This window comes from Monodon monoceros, unplaced genomic scaffold, assembly GCF_005190385.1.
Source record: "Monodon monoceros isolate NGI ecotype Baffin Bay Population unplaced genomic scaffold, NGI_Narwhal_1 Super_Scaffold_12, whole genome shotgun sequence".
Lineage (NCBI taxonomy): Eukaryota > Metazoa > Chordata > Mammalia > Artiodactyla > Monodontidae > Monodon > Monodon monoceros.
This window is the reverse complement of record NW_021703768.1, coordinates 29,653,072-29,666,892: the sequence shown is the minus strand read 5'-3', so window position 1 is coordinate 29,666,892 and position 13,821 is coordinate 29,653,072.

Below are 13,821 nucleotides of genomic sequence, written 5' to 3'. Positions count from 1 at the left end.
ACTTCTAGAAGTGACTGGAGTTTCAACCTGCCAAAGTGGAGAAACCTCACTAAAGACTCTGAAAATTAGGGTGAGAACCCAGAAAGAAAAGACGTCTTTCATTGTAGGGATACTTTAACCATAACATACGAGTTAACAAAGCCTAAAAAGAAATTCTAGTAAGATAAAGTTGATTATCCAATAAATTAACTGCCAACCAGAAAAAAAAATACCTTAATCTTTACAGGAAGACAACAAATTTTAGAGTTTCAGCAATGTAGCATCTTTGATGTCAAGCAGTCAAGAAGCAGAAAAATGTGACCCATAATCAGAAAAAAAAAAAATCAAAAGAAACAGACTCAGAAATGACACAGATGTTGGAATTAGCAGACAAAGACAATAAACAACTGTACAAAATATAAATATTTTAAGGATGTAAATGAAAATATGGATGTAATATGTGAACAGATACAGAAGCCAAGCAGTGCAATGGAAATTAGTTTTTTTTAAAATAGATGGAAGTTCTACATCTGAAAAATCTTTTTCCTAAAATGTGAAATGTATTGGATGAACTTAACAGTAGATTGGAGACTTTAGAAGAAAATATAAATGAACTTGAAGTAAGACACTAGAAACTATCCAAACTAAGTACAAAGAGTAAAAAATCTGAAAAAAAAATAAACAGAGCTCCAGTGACCTATGGAAAAATATCAAAAATTCTAATATGTGTGACTGAAGATTCAAAAGAAGAGAAAAGAGATATTGGCACAGAAAAAAAATCTTTGAACATACAATGGCCATTTTCTGAATTTGATTAAAAATATATATACATATACAATTATAATATTCATATAATTTCACAAATAGGAAAAACACAAAGGCTTATTGTCAAATGTCAAGTTGTCAAATTGCATAAAGATAAAGAATAAGAGAAAACCTTAAAGTACATAGAGAAGAAAAAAATATTACATACACTAGAGGAAAGCAATGAGAAGAATGACAACTGATGGAATTAAAGAAATGCAAACCAGGAGACAATAGAATATCCTTAGAGTAGTGAAAGAAAAAACCTTCAACCCATAATTCCATATCCAGCAAAAATAATCCCTCAACAATGAATGCAAAATGAAGACATTTTCAGATAAAAAAAGCTGAGGAAATTTGATACCAGCAGACCTGCACTGTAAGGATGTTAAAGTAAATTCTTCAGGCTTAAGGAAAATGGTACCTCATGAAAACTCATATCTACATAAAGGAAGGAAGAACACTGGAAATGGGGAATGTATTGGTTAATAAATATGAAAGACTTTTTTCTTGTCTCCTACTTTTTAAAGGCAATCAATGAATGCATGTACAATAACAATGTATTTTGGTGTTTATAACATATATAGAAGTAAATATATATGCCACCAATATGGCACAATGAAAGAGAGGGGAGTAAGCAGAACTATATTATTGTAAAGTTCTTAACAATAACTTAAGGTACTGTATAGTATAAATTAAGGTGTATATTAATAAATTCTGGTTACATATTTAATCCCTAAAGCAACCCACTAAATTTTTTAATGATATAGTTAAAAAGCTGGCAGAGAAAATTTAGGAAAACTAAGCATATACTTAAGTCAACAGCTTGTAGGAAAAGAGGGAAAAAGGAATAAGAAAAAATGGGACAATTATAAAATAAGTAGAAATATAATAGACTTAAACCCAAATGCATCAATAATTTCATTGTACATGAATTAAACAATTAAAATACATAGATCATCAAATTTGATTTTTTAAAAAAACAAGACCCAAATGTATATTGTTTAAAAGAAATGTACTTTAAATATAGAGATACAGATAAGTTAAAAGTAAAATTGTGGAGAAACACTTTATTATGTTAACATCATTCCTGAGAAGGCTAAAGTGGAATCAGTTTCTGACAAAGTAGACTTCAAGACAGGAGTATTGCTAAAGTTAAAGAGATACACTTCATAAGATATTAAAAGTTAATCAAAAATATATATAATAATCCCAAATACCTAAATGTGAAGCCAGATACTATAAAACTCTTAGAGGAAAACATAGACATAACACTCTCTGACATATACCGCAGCAATATTTTTTGTGATCCACCTCCTAGAGTAATTTAAATAAAAACAGAAATAAACAAACGGGACCTAATCAGACTTAAAAGCTTTTGCACAGCAAAGGCAACCATAAACAAAATGAAACGACAACCCACAGATTGGGAGAAAATATTTGCAAATGAAGCGACTGACAAGGGATTAATCTCCAAAATATATAAACAGCTCATGCAGCTCAATGTCAAAAAAATAAACAACCCAATTGAAAAATGGGCAGAAGATCTAAATAGACATTTCTCCAAAGTAGACATACAGATGGCCAAAAAGCACATGAAAAGATGCTCAACATCACTAATTATTAGAGAAATGCAAATCAAAACTACAATGAGGTATCACCTCTCTCTGGTCAGAATGGCCATCATCAAAAAAATCTACAAACAATAAATGCTGGAGAGGGGGTGGAGAAAAGGGAACCCTCCTACACTGTTGGTGGGAATATATACAACCATTCTGGAAAACAGTATGGAGGTTTCTTAAAAAACTAAATATAGAACTGCCATGTGACCCAGTAATGCCACTCCTGGGCCTATATCTGGAGAAAACCATAATTCGAAAGGATACATTCAACCCACTGTTCATTGCAGCACTATTTACAATAGCCAAGACATGGAAGCAACCTAAATGTCCACTGACAGATGAATGGATAAAGAAGATGTGGTACATATATACAATGAAATACTACTCAGTCATAAAAAAGAATGAAATAATGCCATTTACAGCAACATGTATGGGCCTAGAGATTGTCATACTGAGTGAAGTAAGTCAGACAGAGAAAGACAGATATCATATGATATCACTTATATGTAGAATCTAAAAAAAATGCTACAAATGAATTTATTTACAAAACAGAAATAGAGTCACAGAGGTAGAAAACAAACTTATGGCTAACGGGGGAAAAGGGGGAGGATAAATTGAGAGATTGGGATTGACATATACACACTACTATATGTAAAATAGCTAACTAATAAGAACCTACTGTATAGCACAGGGAACTCTACTCAATATTCTGTAATGACCTATATGAGAAAAGAATCTAAAAAAGAGTGGATATATGTATAACTGATTCACTTTGCTGTACACCTGAAACTAACAAAACATTATATATCAACTATAGTCCAATAAAAATTAAATATATATATATAATAATCCTATTTGTCACACAACTAATAATAGAAGCAAAAACTGGCAGAACTAAAGGAAAATTAAAATTATATAAAATTAAAATGAAAAGTATATGAAATTATATTTGAGACTTTGAAAATTTACTCTTAATCAATAAAGTAAATAAAATATTCTTTAAAGATATAGAAAACCTGAAAAAACACAATATCAAATTAACATAATCGATATTTATAAAATAATATACCTAACAGTATACATTCACCACCCATTTTGAAAGGAAAGAGCCATTGAAGGCTGATTAACTACACGGTAGTACAACTAGAAATAGAGGTAGTATAGATTAGGTTGACTCTCTGATGACTTCAAAAATCACATGGAGAAAGTTACTTTTAATTTTTCTTCTCACTATGAATCTGTATTTTCATCACGATGCATTAGGTTCTACACAGTTAAGCTCTCATTGATTTTTCAAACGTCATCTGTTCACGTTTTTTATTGGTACCTTTCAAATATGTTATCAAAAATTACCATTTCATAATCATTTCCCTAGATTACTAGAAGAAAAGTTTATTGAATTATGTGATATTTTTAGGTCAAAGGAAATCACAATACTAATTTTATAGGAAATATGGAATTAGAGGGAAAGAAATATATCTTGGCAGCAATTCAAACATATATGTACTTCATGAAATAAGATATAACCATACTATAGTTACATTCCCTCTTGATTATTTATTTACTTTTTAGCTTGTTTTTTTGTTTGTTTGTTTTTGGTTTTTTGTGAAGGGAACTTCTCTGAATGGACAGAGCAATAACAAAAAAAGTTCTTTGGAATGGTTTATAAAACCAAAATAATAATTCCATTTCATTTAGCAAGAATGAAGGAAGGATGTGTGCTCCATGCTCCAAGTGTGATAATGATTTCCAGACTCTTGGATTTTACCAGCTGGTAATATTTCAAAAGCAAAGTTGAAAGCCAATGTCAGGTTGACAATTTTCTTTCTTTTTTTTTTTTTCCAAGTAAAATAAAAACAAGCACCATATCTTCTCTGGCCATCATTTCACATAGGAAAGAATATTTTACACCAAAAGAAGGATCAGAAAATTTGAGAATGAAGAACAGTACTTTAAACTGAATAGACTTTATGAAAAACCCACAGTATGTTATAATAGACTTGTGAATGTCTTTTTAGATTGGACCTATTGTTGCCAAACTCTGTCCCAGAACCTGATACATAGGTACCACTTGAATCTGGATCCTCAATCTCCATGGTATTTGCAACCTTGCCACATTGGAATGCTGGAGAGCTGGGAGGTTTGTGTGTGTGTGTGTGTGTGTGTGTGTGTGTGTGTGTGTGTGTGTGTACATGTTAAAGGCAAAGTATCTGTGGGTACTTTTTTCAGCCTTAGCCAGTTTCTTTTTTTTTTTTGAGTATTATCTATCTTTCTATGTCCTTCAAAAGAATAGAGGGTTAAATGTTGGGGGGAATATTCTTAAGGCCTACATGAAGATTACAAACTTTCATAGAATTTGAAGGTCTTCTATAGGATCAATAGACACCACAGCCACAAACTTTACCTGAGCATTCCACAAAATTCCACATTGTAGGAGACAATTGCCTTTAATAAGTCAAATCCCCAAGGAGAAAACAGTTTGCCTTCAGATTATGTGCCACCTTGGAGACAGCTGAATTCTTGTACTACTAAACTGGATGCTTTAAATCATGCTATTTTGAATTGCATCAGGAAGTCCAATCCAAAGTAAGGCCTGTAGTTGCTCTGGCTACTAGCAATTTCCATACATATTCTTACATATCTGATCTAAGCATGTGATTAAACTGTCAAATCCTCTAAAAGTTTGAGGAGACTGGCTAGAGGCATGCAAAATAGATCCAGACGTTTAAATGAAGCATGAGGTTAACTTCAGTGTTCTTACTTAGTTATCATCTACGGTATTTCACCAAGTTAATAACAGGTCTTCAAAAATTTTATTTATTCCAAACCACTCAGATGTGAGGAAGGCAACTGTGATGAAGTTATAATGAAAACACATCAATATTTGTTAAGGAATTGATTTTTTATGCTTAATTAGTTTTTGAAAAGTGGAACTCAGTGTCCAAGTACTGTTAATAATTTGATATATCTACCAGATGGATCTCTGCTTATATTAAATTCCTGCTCGCTTGCCAAATAATTCCTATTAAAGATACTTAGGGTGTCTCCAAAGACAAGGCAGGATTTTAACAGCATCAGGAAATTAATGATTGTAATGTATGCTAAAATTGTGATGATGTGAAGACCAATAATTATATTAAGTTCCATTGCTTTGAAAGTAACATTATTTCGTTAGTCAAGGTGGAATTTTTATTCTGACAAAATGTTCATGAGGATAAGTCTACTGCATATGAATTTAAATAAATTGTCAGTAGAAAATGAAAATATGCTGTATCAGGAAGTCATATCCAAAGAATGGATTCTATCTTTGTCTCTTCATGCTAGCTACTAGCAATTTCCATACCATATTCTTTGATATGTGTATACATATACATATATATTTATATGTGTGTGTGTATAAAACCTTGCATAAAAAATGGAAAGAGAAGAAATTACTGTGCTTATTTCTAGTACAGGTTGAAAATGCATGAGTATTTGGAAGCACAGAATAGACTAACATTACATAAGAAGCCTGTTAAAATATAAGCCCAATGTCTATCATATAATTCTAAAAGCTGCTTTTCTTTGAGTATTTAAAGTTTTTAGAAATCAGGAGCCCTCTGTTAACCCGAAGACCGTTGGAAACTTAAGGGATCACATCTTATACCTTATTCCACATACACCATAGTTTTATGTTAATTTCTTAAAAAAGATTAGCAGAAAATGGGATGCAGGAAGTTGTAGATGAGCTGAGTGCCATGAAAGAGATAGTAATCCTGGAAATGGAAGTGGGGACTGATAAAGGGAAGGACAGACAAACTTTTATTCCTTGTGAAATTTACATAAGATTAAGTCTGATCTTTAGGGTGAAATCTGGGGTCAAAAGATGTTACATAAGGGAAAAATCAAACAAATTCTGATTAAAATATAATATTGGGTTGGCCAAAAATTCTTTCAGGTCTTTCTTTATGATGTTATGGAAAAACTCAAACGAATTTTTTGACGAACCCAATATTAGGACTCCCAGAATTGATATCCACTTTGAACTACCGTGAACGACTGCATGGGGTGTGGGGCAGAAAGGGAACCAAAAGAACCTTCTGACAAGGAATGGGCAGAGAAACTCAAAGATGAATGATGTAATATATCTCCTTCTCCATTATAGCCACAAATACAAGAGTGAAAGATGTGGCAAGAGAGGTAAAATTCAAGAACCCCAATGGAGAAGAAGCTGTTAGTTGTTTAAAAATTCACCCAGTTACAATTTGATGTTGACTTGGCATTTTTCTCGACGCCTTACTCATATTACGGAAATAGCTAATGAGGGAGAAAACCAAAGATGGAAAATTTGATATGGTGATTTCCTTTTGCCAAAAACATCAATCATGTAATTATTATCAACAACAAGAAAATTATGCCAAGTGACCGAATTCCTTTATATAATATGAATCCTTGTAACTTCTCACTGTTTCTCAGTGAATGTACCATCTGACCATGCCTTCCCCTCCAAACCTGTAAATCTATTGACAGTTTAGCACCCAGAGGTAAGTTGGTTTAACCAAATTTAGGGTTCTAAAGCTTCTGCAAAGTGGAAGAACTGAATCTGAGCCACTGACATAAAGCCAGTAGCCTCAAAGTACTCCCTCATGGGCTGAAAGATTCCAACCACCACCTCAGAGAAATGCTGAGAAAACTTACATGTTTTTGTGTGTTTTTTAATCTTTCAGACAGCTGGAGGTGCGGGCAAAGTCATCCAAAAAACAAACAAACAAAAAATAAAAAACAAACAACAACCAAAAAACTCCCAAAGCTTTAAGACAATACCATGTGTCAGATTTTCATTTATACAACCTGTGTGGTGCTAGAACTGAAACAAACAAAAATAGCATAAAAACAAATGAAAGGCAGTAAAACATGATATGATCCAACAATAATACATTCTGGAAAAGGCAAAACTATGGAGACAGTATAAAGATCAGTGGTTGCCAGGGGTTTAGGGGGAAGGAAGGATGAATAAGTGGAGCACAGAGGATTTTGGAGGCAGTGAAAATACTCCGATACTGTAATGGTGGATACATGACATTATGTATTTATCAAAACTCATACAATGTACAACACAAAAAAATGAACGCTAATGTGAACTGTGGACTTTGGGTGATAAAAAATAAACAAAAATCCAAACAAAATAAACCCTTTCCCCACACAATATGTACTTGAAAATTAACCAGAGGTGTACACGTACACACACACACACACACACACACATGCACGCACTTCTATATAATCAGTGCATCAGAAACAAAGTCACAACACAAATTACAAAATATTTGGAACTGAGAAGCACTTGAAGAACTACATATAAAAAATTGTGGGCTGTAACTAAAACAATATTTACCAGAAAAGTTATTTCCTTAAATATATATATTAGAAAATAAAAAATTTGGAAATCAATGTGCCTAGGCCTTTCTCAAGAAACTGGAAATTAGAAATGTTTTTTAAAAAAGAAAAGAAATAATGTGTTAGAATTGAAATTATTTTTAAAAATGGAGCTGATCAAATTAGAGATGTGCATGCCTATAGTAAGGTCTCAGTGACTATGAGTTGTTATTATAGTTATTTAATTGTAAAGAGGTAACAGAAACATATTTTATCTACTTAGGGTCTGGAGATCTGTTTTCTTTTTATTTAAATGACTAGATATTGTGTCACTTGGGTGATTCACTTTGCTCTTCTGGACCTTGATTAATACTTAATTAATGTAAAATGAAGAAGCTGGAGGAAGAGTCACACCCAGCTCTTCTGGGATTCTACTTTTTCAGGGCTCTTGGGGAGGCAACACTTTGCCTGATAGAAAATTCAGCGTATAGAGACTATTGTCAAATGGACTGCTAGTGCCTGCTTGGGAGCCTGGAAAGTGAAACAGTGAGTTACATCTACACAGTGCACAACACTATTATTATGGTTAGTAGTAGCAGTGATGGTGGTGGTAATGGTAGTAGTGTAACATTTATAGTAAAGATGACTCTCTAGCTACTATTATTTCCTTTGAGTGTGGTCACAATTAGTTCATAACTAAATTCTCAGCACTAAAACCCAAAACCTTTCCTCTCTTTACAATATTTTCAGTAAAATGTATAACTCTCTTCCAAGGGACTTTATAGAAGTTCCAAGTTGCTGCTAAGTGTTCCTAGGGCAAAGTGGCTGACAATTGTCTTGTTAAATCAGTATTGTGTTCAATTACTCGAGACTCTGGTCTGAAAAAATAGTCAGGCAGGCTCTTTCATTTTTCTTACAATGAGAATAAAATAAGAATCTTTCTTTTTCAAAGTTAGAGAAAAAATTCACAGTGCGTTTTTGCTCATAATGTAGAAAAGTCTTCCTTCACTCTGTCTTGCTCCTTCCCTTTTGCCACATTGTAAAAAGATGAATGACAGCTGGGAACAGGATACCAGTGGACCTACTTTTTCTCCCCTCTCTCCTATCTGTTCTCTCTAAACCAGTGGTTCTCAGTGTATTGTCAGAGACTCTTCCAAGGGGTCTGTAAAGTCAAAATTATTTTCCTAATAATACTAAAACATTATTTACCTCTTTCATTCTCATTCTCCCATGAGTGTACAATGGAGTTTTCCAGAACTATATGACATGTAATGTCACAGTAGCTTGAATATGGAAGCAGATGTGAGAATCTAGCTGTCTTCTATTAAACCAAAAGTTAAAGACATTTACAAGAATGCAAAACAACATTCTTCCCACAAAGTATTTCTGCCTTTGAACATATGTTTTTCATAAAGATATGTTATTTATGTTAATATGTCAAGGGTTTATTATTATAATATATATTAATGTACTATACATAATTTTAATGTAGTATTTATATATTTATTATATAAATAATAATTATATTGAAATTAAACTAAGAATTATTATATACATTTATTATATATTTAATTTATTTTGATCTATATTAATAACATATATAGTAAGTGAATAATTCTCCATTTTAATTTCAAAGGTGATAAATATTGATAGATACTAATCCACATGAACAAAATTTCTTTATAATGTTAAAGAATGTAAAGAGTTCCTGAGATCAAAAATTTGAGAACCACAGCTTTAAGTAGTTCCTTCTGTAGCAAAGAATAAAAATAGAAAATAAATGAACCTAAAATCCAGAGAAAAGGATAAGAGGCACTTAGATGCTGAGCTAACCCCAAAAAGGACGATAAAGCACTTGGAAAATTTCTCCCAACCTCCATAATTGTTTAGACTCAATGTGAGTAACAAATAAGCTCTTTAATTCAAAATCATGTATGAGATTAGTCTGGGATGAATAAAATAAAAGACGAGTTAAGGATAAGTGCAAAAGGGATCAAACTGGACTCTAGATTTTTAATGCTTTATAAGGCACTCTTACTGCTTATCTTAAAATATACTATTTGCTTAATGCTCCATGAATCTGTGTGTTTTAAATGTCTGGGCTGTTGTATGTGTGGCATCTGTGTACATTGTTTAAAGTTTACTGTTCAGAACATGTTGCCCTGTCCTCCAATTCTGGATGGGAATGGTAGTGGAGGCTGTAAAGGTTCAGAGCAGAGATTCTGGAATCAGCCTGGCTGGGTTGAATCCTAGTCTTTCAAGTTACTTAGTTTCTTCATCTATAAAATGGGGTTGATAACAATAGTGACTCTGCCGTGGGGTTGCCATGATGAAAAAATGATTAATATTTGTGACTACTTGATAAGTACTTAGCACAGTGCCTGGCCCACAGTGTGTGCCATATACATGTTGAATTAGCAAATAAGTATAACCAGAGCTGCCCAGGTTAGACGCCGGGAAAAAACAAGGGCCGGGGCTGTGAAGCAAACACAACATGGGGGAGCAGATCGGAGTGAGTTGCTAAGTAGGAAAAACAGACAGCAGCCTTTGGGGTTAGAATGAGTGGGCATAGACAGACCCCACAGCAAGTCGTCAAAGCTCAAGGAGCCAAAGAGGCTTTAAATGAGGGGGCAGGGCTTGGGTTTGGGCCAAACACACTCTCATGAGAACTGTTTCATGGAGACTGAGTGTCGTGTGAAGGGCCGAAGGAGGCTTTGCCCCTGCTAGCTGACTTCCTTAGGGCCAGAGGCACCACCCTCTGAACCCAAGCATCTACTCCTCTAGTGATAAAAAATTACCACTACCGCTTGATGGCAGTATGTTCAAATCACGCACATCACACCATTTTCCGTTACTAGATCATTTCCAAATGCTGTCCCAATGCACTGAAAAAATGTATTTGAAATATTCTGAGATCCAAAGAAGGCAGAGACTTTTTTTTTTAAGTCATGCCACATTTTTCTTTCCAGGGGAAATTTAATTAAATTTGAAAAAAGTGAACTTTGATTTACCCTGGCATTTATATTAATCTGTTCTAATCTCATCAAGAAGTCCAAATGCTTTTGAAACCACCCTTGCTAAGTATTTTATAATAATTAAATTTTAATTAAAGGTACTATTTATTTAACTAATCTTGTTCAAAAATTGGGCCTTGCTAATATATATTAAATGTATAACTCACAGTTTGGCATGTATGGTTTTTTATATATATATTTTAAACAACAAAGACTTTTAACCATTGTGTATTCAGAAGTAAATACTGGGCTTAATATTTTAAGGTCAGACACAATTTAATTTCTTATAATTAAATGCATCACAATAGCTAAACTTCAGAGTTGCAACGGAAATCCCTTTGTTTCTATGAAGCTTCAGATAGTTGAGGTAGGAGGAATTATTCTCTGAACACAAAGTGCCTATTGTCTTTTCCACCCCAATACAGGATCAAGTCACCATCTTTAAGCTTATGATATAACTCCAGAATGGCAGGATTAAACGTTTGGAGAAAGATGAACTTTCTAGTATGCACACTTCCCGTAGTAGGAATCCAGTAAATGTACAGATAATGATTATAATCGGAAGGCTTCTTCTAGAAGCAAAGTACAGGAACACAGCCTTCCAAAAGTTCCAAGCTGATTTCTTCTCGGTGGTATTATATAAAAGAACACTGATGCTATGTACTAGGGAGTGGCTTGTCTTCCTTCTGTTCCTCTTTAAGAACAATAGGGAGAGACTTCTCTGACAGTCCAGTGGTTAAGACTTTGCCTTCCAATGCAGGAGGTGCAGGTTCAATCCCTGGTCGGGGAACTAGGATTCCCACATGTCTTGTGGCCAAAAAACCTAAACATAAAACAGGAGCAGCATTGTAACAAATTCAATAAAGACTTTAAAAATGGTCCACATCAAAAAAACAATCTTTTAAAAAAAAAGAACAATAGGGAAAAGTTAAATAGGTATATTTGCTTTCGTTGGGAGAGGAACTTGAATTGAATACTTGTACTTTGAAAGTGACTTCTCTGCTGAGTGCTCATGAAGTGTTTTGTATGTATAAATTTTTAAGCAGCCTCTGGAACGAAGCATAAGAAATACAAGGATTGGGCTTCCCTGGTGGCGCAGTGGTTGAGAGTCCACCTGCTGATGCAGGGGACACGGGTTCGTGCCCCGGTCTGGGAAGATCCCACATGCCGCGGAGCGGCTGGGTCCGTGAGCCATGGCCGCTGAGCCTGCGTGTCCGGAGCCTGTGCTCCACAACGGGAGAGGCCACAACAGTGAGAGGCCCACGTACCAGAAAAAAAAAAAAAGAAATACAAGGATTATGCAGGTTTTGGGCATGCCCCTGATTCTTTCAAGAGCAAACTTTTCTAGAGAGTTTAATAATGAATTCGTAACACCTGAGGACAAAGTCAGTTTCGTTTCTAAAGGAAGCTTTGAAAAAGATTTTCAAGGAGAACATTATAAGTCTTCTTTCCCATTCCTTTCTATTCCTTGGTTGTCCTTTCACTTACCTCCTTGCCTAAGGGGTATTCATTCATTTATTCAACAAATAATTGTTGGGTGCCTATTCTATGGCAGCCACTGTTTTGGGACTGGCTGACAGTGTTGAATTTTACCTGGGCGTGTAAAACAGGATTCTCCCGGACAACAGTGAGAGTCATTGAAGAGAAGATCCCCACACATGCAGGGAGACCTAAGGAATCAAACTCTTGTCTTCAGGTCCAGTAGTAGTGAAATAAGTCCTCCTAAAACTGAGTTCCTCTGACGAGTTTATGATTAACCTCTCTATCCAAAACTTTATTCCCTTTCTTGTCTTACCCCTATTCCCCTCAGGATTGAAGAGTGTTAAAGAAAAGTGGGGATTAAAACTGAAAGGGCCCTGTGGGACCCTCCTGGTACAAGGCACCTTTGTGCCCCACATTTCATGTTTGTAGAAAAAGGCATTAGTCTCCTAGGTCTTCCCTGACTTCCAAAGAGCAGACTAAGCAGTTATTAATTAGGGAAGCGAGGGAATGCAGAAACAAAGGAAAAGCAATCAAGCAAGAAAAGGAATGATAGCTTAAACAATTAAAAAAAAAAAGAGTCCTAGTTCCTCAAGGGATATGCACTGCAATCTGCCATATATCTTTGAGTTGTTCTGCAGAAACTAAGACCCCTCATCCATGTGGAGGATGGTGACTACATGCTGACCACTAGCACATAGACCCCAGACTGGAACCAGAGGTTTGATGATTAAGATTCCTGGAACATCACCCTATTACCTCTTACCTCACCACCAACCAATCAGAAGAAAGTCCACCAGCTGCAACCCTCACCCTAAGTGTTGTCTTTAAAAACCCTTTTCTGAAAGTCATCAGGGAGTTCAGGTCTTTTGAGCATGAGCTGCCCATTCTCCTTGCTTTTGCCCTACAATAAACACTGTACCTTCCTTCACCATAACCCAGTGTCAGTAGATAGGCTTGGCTGAGTGGGGGGCGAGCAGACCCAAGTTTGGTTCAGTAACAGTAGTTCAAAGCCAAGGCTTTTGACTTGCAAGGGCCTGATATATATATATATATATATATATATATATATATATTTATTTATCTATTATATATTTATATATCTATATCTATAGCTATCTATATCTACCTATCTATCTATCTGTATCTATCTATCTATCTATATATATATATATATATAGAGAGAGAGAGAGAGAGAGAGAGAGAGAGAGATGCCCGATGGTCTTGCCACCACAGACTAGATAAAGACCTTACTAGCTTGGGGGTAAAAGGGGGCTGAATAAGGGAACACAAACAGGGGAGTCCCTATACCCTGCCCCTCTATCTCTTGCCTGAGGCTGAGTCCCTGTTGTGAGTGAGGTAAATGATAAAACCTTTGCATGCATTTGGGAATCTGTGATCTAAGAATATGTCACTTCTTTTGTGGAGAACAAAAAAATTCCAAACTTCTCGGGTAGCCCCTTCCACTCCTCCCTGTTCCCTCACACCCAAGCCTGCTGAAGCAGCCATAGAGGAGAAATGGTAGCATAAAATGTTCAGACAGAGAGGGCTGAGGCTCTCTCCCCATA